At 40.1% G+C, this 13,428-nt stretch overlaps 1 protein-coding gene across 3 annotated transcripts in view; it reads left to right on the top strand.

Annotated features, from left to right (window-relative positions):
* Positions 1-1,048: 1,048 nt before the first annotated feature.
* Positions 1,049-13,428, top strand: part of klhl29 (kelch-like family member 29) — a 259,109-nt gene continuing 246,729 nt past the window's right edge. For all 3 annotated transcript variants that reach the window (XM_085381923.1, XM_085381924.1, XM_085381925.1), the window contains exon 1: positions 1,049-1,347. The gene's annotated coding sequence lies outside the window, so the exon portion shown is untranslated. The remainder of the gene's footprint in view (positions 1,348-13,428) is intronic.

Here is a 13,428-nt window from a genome sequence, read left to right as displayed (position 1 = left end):
TGAGAGGAGAACTAATCAAGCAAAGTAAGTGAAAGCATTTGTACAGTGCAGTCGAGGCAGGAAAGAGGAGCTTGGTGAGAGCGAGCCAAAAAGACTGTAATGGATTCTGCGCCATGTGCCACTAACAGGGAGATAATCCATCAGGTAAGAACAAATAATCACGTTGGGCGACAAATTGAAAGTTTTAGAAGGCTGTAAAGATATGGCCAGAATTAAAAGGTTCTCAGTGGATAAGAAGGTTTCTGTCTGAGTTAATTGCCCCACAAGTAGCCGGTCCCCAGAAGGGGCCGAGATAAAGCTGAACTATCAAAACAAATAAATCTGCCGAATAGGAATTCATTTATCGTCCACACCTGTGTTTTTCCTGCCGCGGTGCATCAAAATGTCCTCAGTGAGAGGCCGGGGCTGTCTTTTCTTGACTTTCTGTAATTATTTCTTCCCACCTTTGCTTGATCGCGTGACATTGCTGATTGTGCTCATGGAAAAGTGGTTAGGGAAGCAAAAAGGACATTGATTTTAGGCAATTTGGATCAAGCTGGAGAGGGCCCTGTTGATTTTCATTCTAGCCATCTAATCAGGGGCTGATTTACAACCGGGACGCTAAGTGAATGTAATTACCAGCATTTAAGCACCAGGTAGGACGGGGAAAGCTACAGCGGTTTTGGGAAGGAAGAACAACCAGCATTAGTGCACCTATCATCTGTAATTTGGACTTATTTGGGAAGATTGTTTGGGAATATTTCAGCTGTAACCACCCAAACACTGTTTTTTTTTCTTTTCTTTTTTTTAAGTGAATAATACAATTATTAGTTTGTTTTCTTGCTTGTCTAAGTAATAGAAGAAGAATACGATTGAACCTTTGGAACTCTCTTCATGGCTGATAATGATCCAAGGAACCTCCTGCGAGGACAGCTCCACTGATGCTGGAGTGCAAGCACAGCTCTCTGCAGGTACGTGCGATGGCACACAGTGGCGGGTGGGAGGCGCTGTAGGGCTTGTGTGAGAGAAACAAAGTGAAAGGGGAGGAGCAGCATCGGGAGTAAAGTGGCCACACGGTGTGCCAGTCCGTCCAAGCAGTCGCTTACATCTCAGATCCGCCGCCGCGCAGAGAGCGCAGAAAGCCCGTCTGCCAAGTCCTGTCTACTCCACTTGGTGACGTGCAGAGCCGAGCGCAGGCAGGCCACTTACAGACCGGCCCACAGCCGCTGCCACTGCACTGTGCTGCTCCTTTTGCTGTAAAATGCAACAGCGGTCTTTGCGGGATAAAGACAGCATTCATACATAATCAGCGCCGGAGCGAAACAAGGACAAACGCCGGGGGACAGGAGCAGCGAACGGCCGGTGGAGGTAAGCGCTCGGTCAGCGGAGGTGCGAAGAAACACCGCGCTGACTCTCGCCTTTGCTTCAATTTTTTTTTTTACACGCTTTTGTGTTAAGGCAGGAGTTCACTCGTCCTATCATGAATGAATGAGGGTGATCATCAGTTTCACTGCCAGCCCTTAGCTGAGGACCATAGCCTACCAAATGGTGTGTACGGCGCTCACGTTGTGCGCAAGCGCTCCCGTTAAGAGGAGGGCGAATAAAACTAACTTCACGACTCAGATCGAGGTTTGGGAATTTAAAGGAGTGGTCTGCGTCAATGTCAAACAATTTAGGACTTACAGTTGGTCACTATAGCAACGCTATCAAATATGCACACATATTACTGAATTATTTTGGTATATATATATATATATATATATATATATATACCAAAATAATTCAGGTGTAATCAGCTGGTCATGTTCTGACAAACTGCCTAGAAGCCTTTAATCATGTGCAAACGACCTGGCAGAAGAAATAAATTTCAATGTCACTTACCCCAGTTGTGCATCTTCTGAATTTACAGCTGCACAAATCCCACTACTGCACAGATTGTAACGGAAAGATTTATTGTGGCTCTGGAGTGGATTTGAGGAAAAATAAATAAATAAATAAAATCCTGTTATTATATTCCACAGATGCGTGTAAAGTTGTAGCCTGCACTAGGCAAGACTCATCCTTCAAACAGCTAAGCGTTGCTCATGACAAGTCCCATGTGTTGTTACAGTGCAGTGCTGTGAAGTGAACTGGAGCACTGGCTGTGAAGGACACTGTGTTTTGCAGAAAGTTCCCGATGATCATCGAGTCCATGCTGTTTTACAAATGCACCTTCTGACCGGGCAGGAGATGTTGTCCTGTGCAAGTGTGAAGGCACTGTAGAGGCGAAAGCATGGATCGCAGAATTATCACATTTTGCCTGCAGTCCATATTTAGCATGATTTATTGTGAACTCTCACATTCAACAGCACACTTGTCGATCCTCCTGGATGGTCCCCCCCGGTGCTGATCCCTGTTTACGAGCCTGACTTACTGTATATAAATAGATGTAGCCTACGGCCACCCAACATGACTGCGCGTGCGTTGCTATTCTGAAGATGCATCCAACATTTGTTATTGTATTAATGGGCTGAGCATGTGGGGCAGGAGCAGGACACACTTCCCTGCTGATGACATTTGAAAACCTAGCAGGCTATCACAAATCAAGGCAGGGATTAAGAGGCTTTAGTGCTAGTCCTCTCTGAAGAGACGGGGAGCTCTGGACTGGATAAGGTAAGACAATGCATTTGCCTGAGAGCTGCTGTGTTTAGCGGGGGTCTTCTCGCCTCACGTGCTGCATTCGAGGGAGAACTCTTGCTCTGCACATTTAGGATAACCAGTCACCGCAGGTGGATGATCACACAGCAGCATTACATGGAGAGGTGTTAACACACTCTGTAGCGTGTGTTAAGCTACAGAGCCTTATTGTCAGGCAAGCTTTACCTCTGTGGAAGTATTGTCGTCTCTTCAGTTTGTCACAAGCTTCTTTGCAATAAACTCAATCAGGGATAATCCTTCTATATCAAATGTGATTTAGGTTGGTCTAGGGAACCGCTTTGGCCGGAGGAATTCATTTAGAAATTACCCAGAGGCATTTATCCTATTAGCAAAGGCAAAGCGAAAAACGACTCCTGTTGTTATGGTCAGCAAATTACAAAACTGCAGCTCAAGGCCATTTATTATAATTTTTTTTCCACCACGTTTTCCAAGAAGGAGAACACGGGGTAAGCATGTATAATTTGACCGGTGTGGGATGTGTGATCTAAATGCAGGCTAAGGAGGTAGAAAGGATCAAATGCTGTACAGTGTTTTCTTGTACTTGGATGAAGTTGTGATGCACTTGGTTTTGCCTCCGGTGATCAACCGTGTATTTCAAGGAGTCGAGGAAGCAGAAGCTGTGCCAAACTTGCCAATAAATATAACCGCAGAAAGCCAAGCTCTGAGTTATTTTCATGTAACAGCAGTCAGATAAATATAGCTATTCGGCAGCAGTTTGGGTAAGACGAAGTAATTTCCAGTGTCTCCTTTTTTTCTTTTTCTTTTTTTTTTTTTTTTTTTTTAAACTAATGTACATGTAATGCCTCTGTTTATCTGCAGCCTGCTCACCAAAGCAAAATATTAAAGTAGCCGGCAATTACGCTGATTCTGTTGGAGCAGTGGATATTAGAAGGCCAATCTGGACCAGCCCGCCCCCAATCAAAATGAGAATGAAAAGCAGTTGTGCATGTTTTTGTCTCTTTGGCACACAATGAACTCTATTTTCTCCAAGGTTAAAGAGGGTATCCTTTCTTCTGTAATCACATTGCTCTAGCAGATTTATACTGTGCTCTCTCTGCGTGTTCATAGAGGCTGCTTTGAGTATGTGAATAATTTTTTATTTATTTATTTATTTATTCTTTTTTTTGGGGGGGGGGGGTTACACGTGCACCCCTTTAGAAACACCAGTATATTCAAACAACAGTATCCACACACTGGGATCTGAAATGTGAGATTTTGAAATGTGAAATCAGATTCTTGTAGCCTGTTACACAATCAGGTGACAGTGAGTTGAATTTAGCAATAATATCTGCAGCTTCAAAATCTTTTTATTTTCTTGTTAACAAATCTTTTACTGAATTAATGTGACACAACTGTCGTTATTAAATGATTTATAAAATTTTGATTATATATTGTTTGTTTTTTTTAAGCACACACAGACAGGGTATTAAAAAATTTTTTTAATCCAATTTCAAAATACTTTTTTTTATTTTTATTTTTTTATTTTTTTTTAGAAAAGAAAAGGAAAATTGCAGTAAAATTTAAAGTACATGGCTGAATATAAACTTTTACATACAAAACTTAACTATTGCTCAAGGCATACCTCTCCGGACACTTGCATATGTCCATACAATAGTCAAACTTGTCTGTGGTCACTGTAGCCACTGCTGTTATGCCACCTTCCAGCAACCACATGAAAGTCACGAATCCGTTCTTTCTAACTGTATGTGCTTCGATTGTTACGGGTGAATGGCTTGACCTAAAGCACTTTGAAATTGAATTATTCTTTTTGATGCACTCTGCATTTCATAAATATATATATTTTTTATGTTTCTGAAATGTGATATTATTTTTTAAAATAATAAAAAAATAATTATGGGTTTTGTTCGTTAAAGAAATCATTTATTACAGGAAATATTTTTAGTGGTTTCTTTTCTTGTCGTAAGTTAGAAAACAATATTAATGTCTCTCCTCTGTCAATACAAACATAAATCTATTGCATGCTACTGCTTACTGTATTTACTGTAAAGACTTCCTTCAGCAAGAAAGCTTGCAGTACATTATGTATACATTTCATGCTAACCCTTTGATGCTAGTGGCTCCTTTGAACACGGTGTACCCAGCAGTTTTCATAATATTGCTCCTTTTTTTGCTTCTGTTTTTGTGTTAATTGAACCGTTATTTCAATTCACTAAGGAAGCACTGTATTAAATTGCCATAGCCACTTAGATGGTACTCGGGTAGCTTTTTGTACTCTTAGTGCATTTATTTCCTTTTTCTTAGGTTAATTTTTTTGGGTCTTGTGCTGCTAGCAAATTGCAAGCATGGAATCTCTGTACAGGTTGAACTTGACCTCAAGGTCAGTTTGCTTAGCAAGTTTTTTTAGATTTTCCTTTTCAAGCAGTCATGCTGAAACAACGGGAGCTGCAGTTAAAAGCAGCACGGAGCAAGAATTTAGTCCTCATCATACCTGGCATGCTTCATCACAAACATCTGGGGTGACGACTTTATAACAGATTTTACTTCCACATTTATAAAAATAATAAGAGTCCTGCATTATTATATTATTACATTAAATATTAAAGTCCTGCCTACCTAGCTCAGTTTGGTACTGGACCCGTTACCCATTATTATGTCAAGCAAATCTAGACCCACTCTGACAGGCTATTGCGAATTGTGGAATTGGGCTTTCAAGGTTGACTGGCTGCATTAACACGGTCAGTCTGCATATAATTAAGACAATGAATCTCTCGCCTCATTTGACAGAAACATATGTAGTTTTGTTAGTTGTGTGATTAAGTTTAGAATGCTTGGTTTAAAAAATTGAAGAAGAATATATTTTTGATGATTTGCATTTGGTTCTGGTTAAAAATTGTTCGATGGATCCAGAAATGCTTTTTTGCAGGAAAGAGTCTGCCACGTGTACTCCACCAACTGTTTTGCTGTTTGTTGCTGGAAAAGGAGCAGGTTAGTTAGAGCAGGCCATCTTTTAATGTGTCCAAGGACACGTTTGTCTAAAGACTGTTTAAAGATTGGGGAGGTATCCCCATCTAGACCACCTCCAAATGTGGTCTGAGCCATGGGGCATTAACCGAGTCCCTTCAGGAGCAGTCCACCTGTAGTTGTACCACCCAAGACCAATGTTAAGGCCATGTATCAGCAGAGCCTTAGATCATTTACACCCGGTTCGTGATAACAGCCGTATTCAAGCTCCACCTGGGCTCCACTGTATGCTAATGACTCTGTGGCTCATATGCAAGCTTGCTTTAACTCAGTGCTTTAACAAATATTAAGTCTCTCATTGATCAAGATGGGTTTCAGCTTGTGTTGGCCATGTTTGTTAGTGTATTCAAGCTTGATAGCAAGCGTGGAGAGAATGCTTGATCTGTCTTGATTTGGTTTACCGTGTCCTGCTTTGATATCAACATGATAAAGGCGTTTTCAGTGACAGGATGACCAAAAGGCCTCGTTTTCCTTCCAACACAAAGCATTTTGGTTTTTTCCATTAGTTGTTTTAAAAGTAACACTTGTTATTAAAAAAAAAAAAAAAAAAAAAAAGTAGCTGTAACGTCTTTTTAACGCACATTTTAAAAACATTTTTGCTGTAAATCTGAATACCATCTCAGGGAAAACTAAAATCCTATTCTAAATACTGACAGGGGAGATGCCTTTCAAGGACAAAGATGAAGATGGATCAGATACTTACCACATTAAGTTTTTTCTTTGCCGATAGTACTGAATTATTCTCCCGCAGCTTTTAAGGGAGCCTTTAAACTTTCCTTATTGGTTTTCTGGGACAGTGATGTCTTTGTTTAAATATGCCGCTGAATATTTAGCATAACTGGCCATTACAAAGCATAAAATACTTGCTAACACACGGGGCATAAGGCCATGAGCAAATGCCGTGCTTCCCAAGCTCTTTAGAGATCAGTGAACTATGAAAAGCAGTCTCTTCAGCTGCCCTCTTGAACACAGTCGCTCAAGGGCTAGTGATGCTGGTATCATATTTCTAAAAAGCCTGCAGTTTCCCTTTTCAGAGACTCAAATGGTCTCAAAATGCACTAAGCTCTGAACCTCCTGCATCCATGGAGATTTGATTTAATAGATCACTTTCAAAGCTTAGTTTCTGTTGTTGTATTTATGTTGTTGATTATGAAAGTTAGGAATTTTGGTACTGTTTAACTGAATAGGTTCTTTAATATACATTTATGTTTCAGTTTTATTTGTATTTTTTTCACATATTTCAATATTAACACCTAACAGTAAGATTTCTGTTAGTGTAATGATTTTAGGTCTTTAATCTGCTGACTTTAAAAGTGTTAAGTTGTCATAGTGTTGCTGTGGCTGTAATATGTAGTACGTGGCATGAGTGTTTTGTTGTCAAACAGCTATGCTTTCCAGGAATCTGAACCACCCTACACAAAAGGCTGTGAGCCATTAGGCCATAACACCAGGGCCAAGGGCTGCACTTAAATTCTAAATTTACCAGTAACTTTAGCTCCGATTGCATTTGTTCAATGTGGCATTGAAAGTATTTGGTCCTCCTGCCAAAAAAAAAAAGAGAAAGCATTGTTAGGAAAACTGAAGACCATTCCATTAATGCTAATACCCACATAGAGTGTTTAAATTCACTTGACATGTTTGGGGACACGGGGTGAGGATTTGGTTTGGACTCAAGCCTGTGAGGCTACATCTCAGGGCCGCTGCACTCGGGGAGGCGGCTGTGTGGTGAGTGGCTCCGCAGGGGGCAGGTTAAGCCTGTTAGCCCTATGCGATGATGCCGTAGGTTTGCACCATCAAGGGAGGGAGCGGGCTGTGAAAGAGGTAGGCATGGAAAATCTTTTTTTTTTTTTTTTTTTTTTTTTTTTTTATCTTGTAGACCATCACAACCAACAGAACCACTGCTATTTTTCCTCCTGTTTATGCAGGCCCCCATTAAGCCTGTCTACAGGAATATTTCTGCACCGCAGCTGACGGCCACAGCTCCCCAGGCATCCCTTTTATAAACCTTACTCATTTTAATAAGGTGCACTTCACTATCTTATCTCTGCTTTGGAATAAACATCATCTATAATGTAATACAAAACCTATTCAAGCTATGTCCAAGTTGTTAAAAAAAGGAGACTAAAGCAGACATTGTTTGGGAAGTGCACCGGGCCTTAAAAGGTCACGGACACATTATGTAATCATTTATTTGAAATTGAATAATTGAATCTGCCTTGAGGAGAAGCCAAGCTTAAAGAGAGGCCTGTTGGAAGAGGTTTTGAGGTGGAATGTCAGACTCAAACTAACTCTGTCTGCTTGAGGCAAACCAGACTTCAAATTACTTCAAGAGGAAAACAAATTTCACCGGTCACTGAAGTCACTTGAACTCATTTCACTTGCTTTTTGTCTCAGAACCATGGGAATTTACAATAAAACCATTTGAGCTTTGCCACTGTCATTTCAGTGGTGCCACATTGTAACTGCAGTGTATAGTCTATGTGCTGTGTGCCTCAGGGTGGATTTTTTTTCTTTTCTTTTTTTTAAATTGCCATTTGTCTTGGTATTAACAAGAAAATATACTAAAAGCGGGGTTTGCCCAGTAATCTTCTTACCTGAATCTGGGGATGCCACTCCTACTTCGTCCTTCACCATGCATTTATTTTGAAGGGATCTGTTTGAGGGGAAGCCTCTGAATCATTTATCTGCAGTGAGCACTAATTATGTAAATCGTTCACAATTAATTGTAGTATACATAACAGTGACTTACAGCCATGTCTGATTTGCATACTCCAACTGCGCGAGTTAAAAGGTGGCTTTTTGAGTTAAGAGGGTACATAAATCACGTGTTTACAGGTGGTGTGATGTGGATCTGTAATATTATCCTATTTACAACCTGTTTGCATTAGTTCGGATGTATTCTTTCAAGGGCCACAGCAGCTTATAAAATATTGGCACCATCCCAGCCATCCTAATGCTGCGATGCATGCACTCCACTGTTGATTAATTCACGTTGGCAGTAGATTTTCTCTGTATAAATACCTGCAGCACAATGACCAGGGTCATTAATTGTATTTAGTAATTACCGTATGACAGCCAGCAACAAATTAAAAAGGAAAAGGGGCTGTTTTTATTCATTTAAACTCTGTGTAAGTGGGTCACCACATTATCAAAATTGGACTATTGACATTAGCTCATATTCTATTCAATTTTCAATTGAGTTCAGGTTTATTTATAGGGCGCCAAATCACAACAACAGTCGCCTCAAAGCACTTTATGCCATAAGGTAATGAATTTAGTATATTTGGATAAAAGCCTGACAACCAACGAGCAAGCACTTGGCAACAGTGGGAAGGAAAAACTCCCTTATAATAGGAAGAAAACCACTGTTAGTACCAGGCTCAGGGATTGGTGGCTATCCGCCGTGATCGGTTGAGAGTCAAGGAGAAAGAGAAAAGAGAGACGCAGACTCGTAGGGTATACTTTATACTTTGTTTTAAATCTACATCATAGGTACATTGTAACCGCAAACCCCTCTGAAACTTTATGCCGTAACATGACATGAACGTCCCTAGAAATCATATCTACATGTCTTAATGCAGCCCACAGCTATTGTAACTGGCCTGTTCAGCACTGTTGATGACTCCTGTGTGTTCCGACTACTTTTTCACCACGGCTTTTTAATTTATCAGTGAGAATAACAATCATTGCCTCAATAAGGAATGATAATCATTGCTCCAATATAAGGACTCAGATGGCAGCGAATTCCTGGAGGGAGGTCGCTGAAACCGTCAGAATGGACGTGAGGGAATTTACAAAGAAGTGGAAAATCTGAAGGGACAAATATGTTTGCCTCCCCCCTCCAAAAAAAAGGAAAACAAAAAGAAAATGACCACAACAAAGAGCAGGGGCGCAGGATGGGAAAAATGTACCAGCATTTTATTTGTTTGTGTCGTGTCTGGCACCGCATATAAAACACGACCACAATGTAATTAATACATAAAACGCTACACAAAAGTATGAGTGCTGGCAACGATTTCAACCACCTACGTAGGTTATGTCGCACACTCTGCAAAGATTCACTGCATAAGTCTAAATCAACAGTAAGAAGACAAAAATGTAATGATATGTTGGTGGCATATAAACACACGGGGAGTGAACAGAAGCGCTCAGTGCCTCACTTGAAGTCGTGTAGCACAGAGGTGAAATTTGTGTTTTTCTGCATTTTTATCAGTTTTTTAAATCGTTTTTATCGTTAACTTGGTTTCCTTGGGTCTTTCCCCGTGTGTTATGAATAAATCTTCTTTTTTGGTACTGTTCTGGTTCTGGTTTTATTTTGTTGTATTTATCCGGGACACCTTAAAGGCCGGTCTGTGAAAATATTGTCGGACATAAACCAGTCTGTGACGCAAAAAAGGTTGGGGACTGCTGCTGTAGCAGTTTGAGCCTACAGCACCATAACTAAGGCAAAGTTCAGGTCACCTAATCAAGCCTTAACTATAAGCTTTATCGAAGAGTTAAAACTGGACAGGGTGTCTGTCTCCCAAAACCAAACTGGGAGCTTGTTCCACAGGACAGGGGCCTGATAGCTGAAGGGTCTGCCTCCCATTTTACTTTTAAATGCTTTAGACTAAGCCTGCAGTCTGAGAGGGAAGTTTGTTATTAGGATAATATGGTAGTGTGACATCTTTATGATATGATGGGCCCTGATCATTCAAGACTTTGTGCGTGAGAAAGATTTTAGTGCATAAAGCTTAAAAAGGAAACGCCAATGACAGTGACTTTGGTTATACAACTGCCTTCACTCAGATGCAACCCTGGCTGTTTAACCTCTCTTTACATGGACACAGTTCATTGGAGTAGACTTAAAAGTCAGGCAATTGCCACTCATATCAGCAGCCAAGCAAATGCAAAGTGAAAATCAGAGAGAAGAAAACTCCTGCTTGGAAAGACATAAAGGGCAGTGTTGCTGCTTGGTCTCTGTGCCCCTGGTACGTTTTATGCGTTGCAGCTTGGCTGTTTTTGCATTCAAAGATGAACAGACTTTGTCCGCAATAAAACTGACCATAACGTTAATAAGGCTGCAGCTGAAGGTGGCATTGTAAAGATATCTGTCATTGCTCTGTGCGTTTGCAAGATAGGCCTATCCATTCCCTCCTCTGTGGACAAGAATTCATTGCCACTTGGAAAAGAAGCCCTTTGATTTTTATGAGAGAATTTTTTTTAACTGTAGTCACACCAGTCATTTGACGGCGTGGCCATAACGTGAAGCTGCTCGGCATTTGCAGTTTTTTGCCGTACTCTTTTTACTTTGCTTTCCTGTTCCTGCTGCAGCTCTCGAGTCTTGCGGCAATACCTTTACCCTGAAATGAATAGTCCACTTCAAAACTGCTCAAACACCCTTTTGAGAATGGAGCCAATGTGATGGCAGCCAAGTGTGATTATTAATGGCGGGTCTCTATCTCTCAGGCCTTAATTGGTCTCTGCTGATTGCTCAGCGTTCTGATTAAGAAATGTCATTAAAATTGATGTATTATACTTCCATGTGGTTTTCACAGTTAGCTGCTTCAATCAATTGATAATTACGTAGATGATTTATAACTGGGGTTCATTCTGACAAGTTTACAATAACGGACACGGTAGAACTTTTTCTGTACATCATTTGAGTAAGGCAGCGAGTGACTGAAAGTTGTACCGCTTCACCTTTTTATCCCAGTGATATTTTTCATTTTTAAGGTTATTAAGTATGTTAAATGTCATTCAGGAGTGGCCTTTGGACTGCAAGTATTCGAATTTCATCACAAATGCGTAGACAATTAGAGGAAGAGAGCAAATATAAATCTATAGGGAGAAGTCAATGAGATGGTTAATGATGTTCCTTTGTGTGGAGTTAATGGAAAACATCTCTAATTTCATGCCAAAGTAAACATTTCTCCTACGGGGGTTCAACTCATTTTGTTTTTAAAAAAAAAAAAAATACGAGAAAGAAATTCAAGGTTTTCGTTTACACACCAGTGCCAATGCGCTTGGTTCGGATAATAAGTATTGGTAATTTTTGTCACATCAAACTCAATATATACAATATTGCCTGGAAGTTATTGACTGTTTATGTCGTTAAAATTCTAATCTTACGTTCCATAAAGAAAATGGGTGGTGGCACCAAAACACATCATATTCGGGTGCATATTCATTATGACTTTCTTAAAATATACTTCTTATATATGCACACTTGGTTGTGTTCTAACTTTTAATGAGATTTCACTCTGGATTATTTTGGCACTGTTACATAAACAGCCATATGTCACAAATTTTATTTATTTTTTTTAGACTCTGCAACAGCAGATGTATTTTAGCCCCATAAATTGATGGTGGAAAAAAATGTTTAAAACCCAGCGAGTTGTTGTCTTTTATCATCCTCTCGAGAACGATTTGGCAAGGTAGCCCTTTCCATTCCTGCACAACATCACAAATGCAATCAGACTTTTTTTCCTTCCCTTCACCCCAAGAATAAAGAAATAAGCTTTCATTCACTGTGTTTCATCTTTAAAAAAAGACAAAATGTACTCAAGATCCAGCCCTGCAGAAAGTCTGACGTGATGCGCGTGACTCGGTGGAAGTGTCAGCGAAACAGGATAAATGAGCATTCAATAACATTTCCCTTTTTGAAAACGTTTCCCCGTCTGCTTTGCCCATCCTGGGAACTAATATACCTATATCGGTGTATTATTTTGAAGGAGAAGAAAATGTTTGTGGCATAGCTCACAGAGGGACAGTAAAGGAAAAGAGAGATGTAGCTTCACATCAAAAATGTGTACACAAATGCTGTGATTATCGGTTGTCTAACAATCACAGCGATAAAAGGGCACCAACAGTGTTTTGCTTAAATACAGCGCGTTTTCGTTTGTATTGGAGTTTTATGTGGACTTGCAGAAATGTGTAAACAGAAGTGTTTTTTTGTTCCGATGAAGGGAGCCTAATTTAACTTTTTGTTCTTTCTCACACTGCGTCATCTACGATGTCAGTGCATGTTTGGTGTGTCGGTAAAAAGAAAAGGCAATGCTCTTTGTGAAAGTAGAACAAGAGGGTTTTTTGGCAGCTCTTAAAGTTCAGTGTGGCTGTATTGCATAGTGGTTTATGTAGGCTGCTCTGAGAAATGTATGTATACGTATATACTATATATATTACATGACAGTAGTGCTTTTGACAATATCTAGCGCAGTCGGATCAGACATCCTTTAATCTGCCAGTTTTCTAGTCTGTACGAAGCCTGTGTGATGTCCAGTACGCAGTTAGGAAACCGTCTTCCTGTGCTCTACCTGTACTAAGGCAAGACCCTTATCTAAACCGTAACTGAGTAAATGTGGTAGTGGGATTGCGTCATCTCCTATTGTGTGCTGCAGGGGCATCAGCTAATTCACCTAACATTTTGTGGAAAAGGCTCCTGCGTGACCTGCGGTGGATATCTGCTTGTTGAAGCCCCGTCTTCAGATATTAGAGAATCCACAAAAATGTGATTATACTCTTTTTATTTTTTAATTGTACGCTGCCGTGCAAAAGGGTCATGAAATTTTTTTTCAAAAAGACAACAAAATCCCGACACCATAGATTGTTTTGTTTAAAGCCTCTTTGTTTGCCAAATTGATCTTTATTTCTTTTATTTGCGGTGATCAAAACGATAAAAAGATGTCTACCAAGTTTTTTTTTTCCTTCCCCCCCCCCCCCTCACTTGTTTTCAGCAAAAAAATGTCATTGTGCATAGATTCCAAACAGAAGCACGTACTCTTTCATAAA

This window comes from Rhamphochromis longiceps, linkage group LG15 (assembly GCF_057381845.1).
Source record: "Rhamphochromis longiceps isolate RC_006_pf linkage group LG15, R_longiceps_female_GT1.1, whole genome shotgun sequence".
NCBI classification, from domain to species: Eukaryota; Metazoa; Chordata; class Actinopteri; order Cichliformes; family Cichlidae; genus Rhamphochromis; species Rhamphochromis longiceps.
Note: the sequence above shows the minus strand (reverse complement) of the source record. Positions and strands in the feature narration are given on the sequence as shown.